Below are 7,681 nucleotides of genomic sequence, written 5' to 3' on the forward strand. Positions count from 1 at the left end.
TTGTCTATTGCTTATTTATACTTTCAATATTTCAGGGAACTGCATTATCTAAACTCTTTTTTTTTATTATTATCGACAAATGGTTCCTGTCGACTCATATTTAATTTGCTTAGCATTTTCCTACTTTATTTTCCTGTGGTTACGCATATCAGCTGTTAATATTATTTGTGTTATTGCAATCAAATTTCAGTAACTTAAATTGGGTCCGTCCTTTCGTCAAACTGCAACATCGGGGGAAATCGAACTATTGGCAAGATCTGGGGGGACCCGTGACTGCCTCTAGCATGATGTCATACCTCAAACAGCCCCCCTACGCCATGAACGGCCTGGGGCTGAGCGGTGCAGCCATGGACCTACTGCACCCGTCCGTCGGATACCCAGGTAAGGCTACACGTCTTACCTGCATTATAAACTAGGCCCATTTAACACCCGCTTTATACGTGTGTGTTGCTGTTGAATTTTTTTTTGATAAATGTATTAAACGTTTCAGGTACTTCAGTTAAGGGGTAAAATAAAATAAAAAATCTTAACTTGCTGGGCCTTACATGCTTTTTGCATCGTCGTTGCAACGTTTTTTTTTTTTTAAAGATAATCCACAAAACATCTGTAAATTAGCCCGCTATAAATTTTTAAACCGCTTTGAGGTCAAATAAATAAATGAACTAAATAATAACAGCCTTGTAATAATTTCCGAAAATAGAACCCTAATATTCTGAAGCTATTTCACATCTAAGCAGACATTTCTATTATTCCTATAGAGCGTTGGATAATATTTGCTATTGTGTGTACACTTGACACTTTTTCTTGTTGTTATTTGCAGCAACACCCAGAAAGCAGCGGCGGGAAAGAACGACATTTACGCGCTCACAGCTTGACATTCTCGAAGCGCTTTTTGCCAAAACTCGTTACCCCGGACATTTTTATGAGAGAAGAGGTAGCGCTGAAGATCAACCTTCCCGAGTCCAGAGTTCAGGTACATGTGACCAATGAATGTTTGAGAGAGAGAGAAAGACTTTCTCTCTCTCTCTCTCTCTCTCTCTCCTCTCTCTCTAAAAAAACTATTTAGTCTAAAAGTGTGACAACTTTCCAAAAACGTACGTTATTATCCGTTATGCTCCGCTGCTCCCCCTACTGATTTTCGCAAAAGTTCGTAGTAGTATGTTAAAAACATGCATAAGAATCTATAATCATAATTGCAACAATTGTAAATAATTGTTGCAATTATTATAACTCCTAGGTGTTTTTAACATTTTGTTACCCTACTTATAGAGCCATTACATAGCATTAACTGCCAGGAAATTTCTACTTTTTTTTTTTCTTGTTTAAATTATGCATCATGACAGAATTTAATAATAATTTGTACTCTACAAACCAAAATGGTGCATTTGTTTGTGCATACTCTGATTTAACTGAAGAAATGTGGCTAATTAATGGTAGCCTACTGTACAGGATGATCACTGTGATTGATTAAAAGGCTCACTGAAGTTGATTATGCTTTTTTCTTAAGTGATCTAAGGCCTAAAGGAGCAACCCTCTGTCAATTTCCCAAGCAATTTTATTTGCTCTTAATAAGCACATGAAACAAAACGCTTTACACAGTCAGACCCTCCTTCCACTATTGAATTACCATCTCTGCTGAGAAACTCAATAGGCTGCTATCACCCAGCCATCTACAAGCACTGAAATTAGATAGCAGAAAGCCCCTGCATGCAAATTAAAGCCAGGAACTGGTAATAACTAGCTATTTTCCACTCTGATATTGCACAATGGCTCTCCAACATGTCCTTCAGACATGCACGGAAGGTCTCCATAATCATTTAATGGAGCTCTCTGCATGCATGTTTGTGTATCAGGTATAATGGACTGTGCTATCGTATTTTCATGCCTCTGTTTTTTTAAAGGTGTTGTTCAACCAGAATTTCAAAGCATGTTTTTAAGTGTTTGTTTCCTCTCTCTGTCCTGCAGGTGTGGTTTAAGAATCGGCGTGCTAAATGTCGACAGCAGCAGCAGAGTGGCAGCAGCACTAAAGCTCGGCCCGTGAAGAAGAAATCCTCACCCACCCGGGAGAGCACGGGTTCAGAGAGCAGCGGCCAGTTCACCCCTCCTGCCGTCTCCAGCGCTGGCTCTTCCTCCTCCTCTTCCTCAGCCAATAACACAGGCATCACTAGCACCTCTACCTCTATCAGTACTGTCTCATCAATCTGGAGCCCTGCCATTTCTCCTGGCTCCGCACCCCCGTCTGTCTCTCTGCCAGAGCCCGTCGCTCCCTCAAACGCCTCCTGCATGCAGCGCTCTGTCTCAGGCACGCCCAGCTCCTCCTACCCCATGCCCTACAACCAGACCACCGGCTTACAGCCAGGGCTACCCGACTCCTTCCAGTTCTTACTTCAGCGGAGTGGACTGTGGCTCCTATCTGGCCCCCATGCACTCTCACCACCACCCTCATCAGCTCAGCCCCATGACAGCGTCGTCCATGCCCACGCACCCCCACCACCACATCAGTCAGTCCTCAGGACATCACCACCACCATCATCACCAGGCCTACAGTGGCACTGGCCTGGCCTTCAATTCTTCTGACTGCCTGGATTACAAGGAGCAAACAGCCTCCTCCTGGAAGCTCAACTTCAACACTACAGACTGTTTGGACTACAAAGACCAAGCGTCCTGGAGGTTCCAAGTCTTGTGATCTGATTATTTATTTTTTTAATGCCCTGCATTTTCACCATCTCTCTGTTTTAATAGTGTGCTGAGTTTAAGGGGGAAAAACATGTGGACTTCCAGATTTGAAGAAAATAGTTAGTTGTTTATTTAGAGAAAAGAAAGGGGCAAAACGGCAACGTTTTGGAGGGAAATTAAAGCTATTTTCCCTTTTTTTTTTTTTCCTGAAGAGACTTAAATAGATCTACTCGACGAGCCAGAGTTCTTGTTCTGAAGTTCTCATGCCTGATCTGGATTACCGTTTTTCTTCACGGGACACTGAGCGCTCAGCGACCGCTTTACCTCCACCTCTCAAACCCTGTACAGCTGTTTCGTTTTCTAAATATGGTTATTTTTTAGGATGACAGATTCTAGTCAGCTTAATGGAGCTGAATTGTGTACATATGTATTTGGGTCAGTTACATTGACCATATTTAGTTGGTGTTACTGGATTTCAAATGGTTTAATAAGACTTTGAAACGACTTTATGTAAATCTTTTTCTCAAATAATCCAAAGATCAAGAATTGGCCGCTGGACTTATTTGATATAACGAAAATAATTTTTTGTTACCCTGAAAAATAAAGATTCAAATAAATAAATAGGATTTTATATTAAGAACACCGTGTGGAAGAAAAAAAATTTTTTTTTTTTTTTTTTTGGAAGGAAAAAATAATAATTATACGTTGGACATTTTTAGAGCGGGGGATATTTGGCTGTGATATTCCAAATTAAACTAGCATTTGAAGATGTGTCGCGGTGAAAGAGCACGGGCATGATACAAATTGTTGGATGCATTTAACAGCACTTGATTTAATTGCTCTAACCGAAAAAAAAAATTATAATGTGGATAATGAAATGTGGTTTAAAGAAAGATTCCCAAATGCCAGTGAAATGCTGAATGTAGCCTAATGCAGGCGCAGATCATTACATTCATGTCCGTAATAAAGATCAGTTAACTACGAAAATATATGACTTCTGATTGGGGTATGTCCGATTTCAACATCCAACATTTATTTTCGTGTTGTTTTCAACTCTCAACGTTCGAATAAGTAAAAAATACAATAAACGCACATCAGTTTTATTTATTTGGTGAGATGCTGGATAACGTTTGGATTTAGAACGATCTTTACATGCCTACATCTATTTTTTTTTTTTACATGTGCACCATATCGAGATCTGAATGATTTTATGCACTAAACTTGAGGCAATTAATTGGGTTATTTTAATAAAACTGAGGATTTTAAAGGATGTTTAGGATGTTTTAAAGGGTGTGTGTGTGTGTGTGTGTGTGTGTGTGTCAAATGCCACTGATTAAATTTTTCGTTATGTGGAAAGGATTAAGTTTTTTCTTCTCAATAAACCGGTTATTTGCTATGGATATGAATGATGTAAGTGTGTGTGTGTGTGTGTGCAGGGGTGTAAAAACTGATTAAAACTTAAACAGTGGACTTGAACTAGGCCATGCTAATTTGGTCTTTATAAAACATACAATCGTTTGAAGGTCTTTTGTGCAAACTTGTTAAAGACCACGGCACAGCAAAATTTCTTAAATATTTATTAACGAATTTGATCAGGTCGTAATTGAACGCGCTCGCGATAATTGCTTCCCAGCAGAATCTCCGCGCGCTCTGGAGCACAGGAGCGTTTCACCAAAATAACCCGGAGCGGTCTCGCCTCTTCTGATTCGGTAATGACGTGGGTGGGTCTGGGTTAATGGGTCAAAAACTGGAGGGAGGCAGCCGTCAGGCACCGGGCCATTAAAGAAATAGCAGGAGAAAAAAACAAGGGCTCGGCAAAGCTGTTTAGATGAACGTGTTCGAACAGAAAAAGTTTCCTTTTGGTCGATTAAGCAAGACAGAAAGAATGTGGACAGGAAATTTGTTTATTGTCAACACGCAGGAAGGCCAGCATTCATTTAGGCTACGTCCTTTATTAATTTTTTATGAAAATAAATATTTGTTATAGGCCTATGACAAATACATGCGCACTGGAATAGAGGGCAACTATTTGACTCGTCTTAACTGAATGCACATACAAGTTAGGTTACTATGAATTTCACGTTCTGCTTGTTTTCAGAACAATAATCGTCGACAGCATATTGCTAATAAGAAAATAACAACCCATTCGACTTTAAGCAGCTTCGGTGTTGTCGTGTGCTAATTACTGATGTGTTGGCCTGGCAGCTGAATCAACACCTGGCTCTGGAGAACATTACACGCGTATTTGTTTTACTGTGCTCGCTTTGAGACGCCACCGCAGCTCAGCGACACTACATAAACATGAATGGATTTGTATGATTTGCATCGAACAAACATTTGCGTCCTGTCTTTCTGGGGAATAATTTGAGGAGCTCGGACACGCCCTCGCGTGGAGCACCTGCTGAAGCCTGAGGGGTGTGAAAGAGAAAACATTAGAGCCTGCTCGCTCTAACACTCAACTGAAGCTGGCATAATTCTGGCGAGGTGAATCCATGTTCATTAACTCCGAGAGTTTGTCATTTATGTTACACTCAATTAGTAACAGCCAGCAATGTTTTTTGGACGCAATGCTTCCGGAATAAATCATGCTCCAGTCTTCAGATATCTCGTCCACATATTATTGGCGGTAACACGTAATATGGGTTTCTAAAACGTCACACCTTTAATAATAGCCTCTTACGTCATCATTAAAGCACTCATCATCTGCCCATGTTCTTCCAATATTATTCATATTTTGAAATAGAATGCTTTTCAAATTTAAAGCCTGCATTTGACACTGGGCCTACAGTAGGCTATTTTAAATTATTTTTTAAAAGGTAAGAGGAACACTCTTGTCATGATAATTTAGCTTAAACTTTTTAACCAATGGAAAAAATTATAATATAAAAAAATATATAAATATGATTAAACTGTCTCACTTAACCTGTGTGATCCGATATTTCGCATAGCCTATAGACTATTTTGTCCCAAATAAGCCGTGCTTTCATTTCAAATATCCGTTCTGAGAACTATCTCGGCGATTACATTGTCATTTTCTCAACCAGAATATATTGTTTAATCAGTTTTCACCTGGAGGGCATCTGCCTTCGACAGAAGTTTGAGTTATAGGCTAATAGGCTACGACAACTCAAATACAATTTATAGGCTGCTGAGAAAGCTTTACTTTGCCAATTTCAAATATTTTATAAGCCTAGTTATTAGCTATTATTATTTGAATTAAAACGAATAGCAAAACGAATACAATTAGACTATTTAAACAAAAAGAAAGAGAAACTTTAAGAGCAAAAAGTGTGGGACGCAGCTTCCCCCAGTCAAGTATTTATACACACACACACACATTATATATATATATATATATATATATATATATATATATATATATATATATATATATATATATATATATATATATATATATATATATATATATATATATATATATAAACACACACACACAAATTAAGGTTTGTCCTCTAAACGTAGAATTTCCTCTGATTTCATGAGGCGGATAGGACGCTTCCATTACTGCTGTCCGAAGCAATCCACTCGCTTGCTGATATGCTCATGTGACCCGAGTGGGACTGCTCGTCCACAACTGGCACCATATTATTACAAGTGAAAACTGTAAAAGAGATTACCGACCAAAACCATTAATGGGAAAACGGAAGTGTGATGAGCGAAGGGTTTGCTGAGATGCTGACTCCAGGCCTCTGTGAGTTCCAGAAACGCTGAGGGTGGGAAAAGCACCAGAGGGATTTATTCGTCCAGTATTGACGCTGAGGTCTTAGGAACAGATGACAGACGGCGTTATGGCTGTCAGGATGGACACTTGCTGAGCTCATATCTTTAACTCCGTAGCTGACCATACAATCACAGTTTAGGGAAGGCTACAGACTGTAGCTCCTATTTGATAATATTTTAAGTTATTTGGGTCAACGTATTAGCAATTTATTGGGTTTTGTTGTAGGCTGTTAACTTAGTTACTAATTCATACAGTCACTTGAATACAACTCCTCAATAAAATGTAGGCTATATTTATTTATTTTTTTTATTTTGTGGGGTCTAAAGTCAGAAATGTCCAAGCTGTGTAGCTACCCGTAGATAAATTTAAACGATCTAATTAAATGCTGAAAAAAGTGTTTGTTTTTGAATAAGCAGTGAAGAATAAATTTTTTTTTTAATTTATTATTGTCATAGTTGTTTTAAATGAAAGGCGCGTTTTGCTCGGTACAAATAGAGGAACAATAAGAAAAGTGTGATGTAGCTATATTGCAGAAAAGATATGATCTATTTGAACCCAAAAAAAAATAATTAAAGTTTTGAAAACCTTATACGCTCCTGGTGCAAAGGAAACTTTTTTACTTGACATTTTTAGTCAATTAAATAATAATAGTAAATTGTGATATAGAATGATTTTCTTTATATGGAAGAAAGAAATATAAACACACAAAAAGCTTTAATGTGATAGAGACTGGAACCGATCTCTCTGTTAATGTACCATGTTTTACAACTCAAGTGTTGGCTGACAAAACAGTACAATCTGAGTGGTGACATAATTGATCTTAATAGCAGCAATTAAAACGGGAGGAGTTAATTAACCCTTAATTGTGCTGAGAACAGTTTGTCAAATTCATTTTTCTCATATCAAATGACTGTAACATCACCTCACTGAGTGAAAGATAGTGCTCAGATGAAGCCTGAGGCCTGGGGCTGTTGATCCGACATGCAGCCTGAGTACTGAAAACCAGTTTGCCCTCTGCTTACACAACCCGCCAGGAAATGAGCACTAACTGTTTGCATGTGCAGATTTGATCAGTATATGTGGTGGAGTATAACAGCTGCTTGAGTTAGATGTCAGATTGTTGTTGATGAACTGTGAAGACCACCGGGTCCTTGATGCTCACAGAAACTCATGAACACTAAACTTACCACAGCAGTAGACAAACTCCTGCACTTGTACCATTGGTTATAAAGTTAAACATTTTTAATATTACTGTAATACTGC

At 38.6% G+C, this 7,681-nt stretch overlaps 1 pseudogene; it reads left to right on the top strand.

Annotated features, from left to right (window-relative positions):
* The first annotated feature begins 130 nt into the window (after positions 1–130).
* Positions 131–3,313, top strand: LOC113072598 (homeobox protein OTX1 B-like; annotated as a pseudogene).
* Positions 3,314–7,681: the final 4,368 nt, after the last annotated feature.

The sequence above is a fragment of the Carassius auratus genome, unplaced genomic scaffold (genome assembly GCF_003368295.1).
Source record: "Carassius auratus strain Wakin unplaced genomic scaffold, ASM336829v1 scaf_tig00009623, whole genome shotgun sequence".
In the NCBI taxonomy this organism is placed as follows: Eukaryota; Metazoa; Chordata; class Actinopteri; order Cypriniformes; family Cyprinidae; genus Carassius; species Carassius auratus.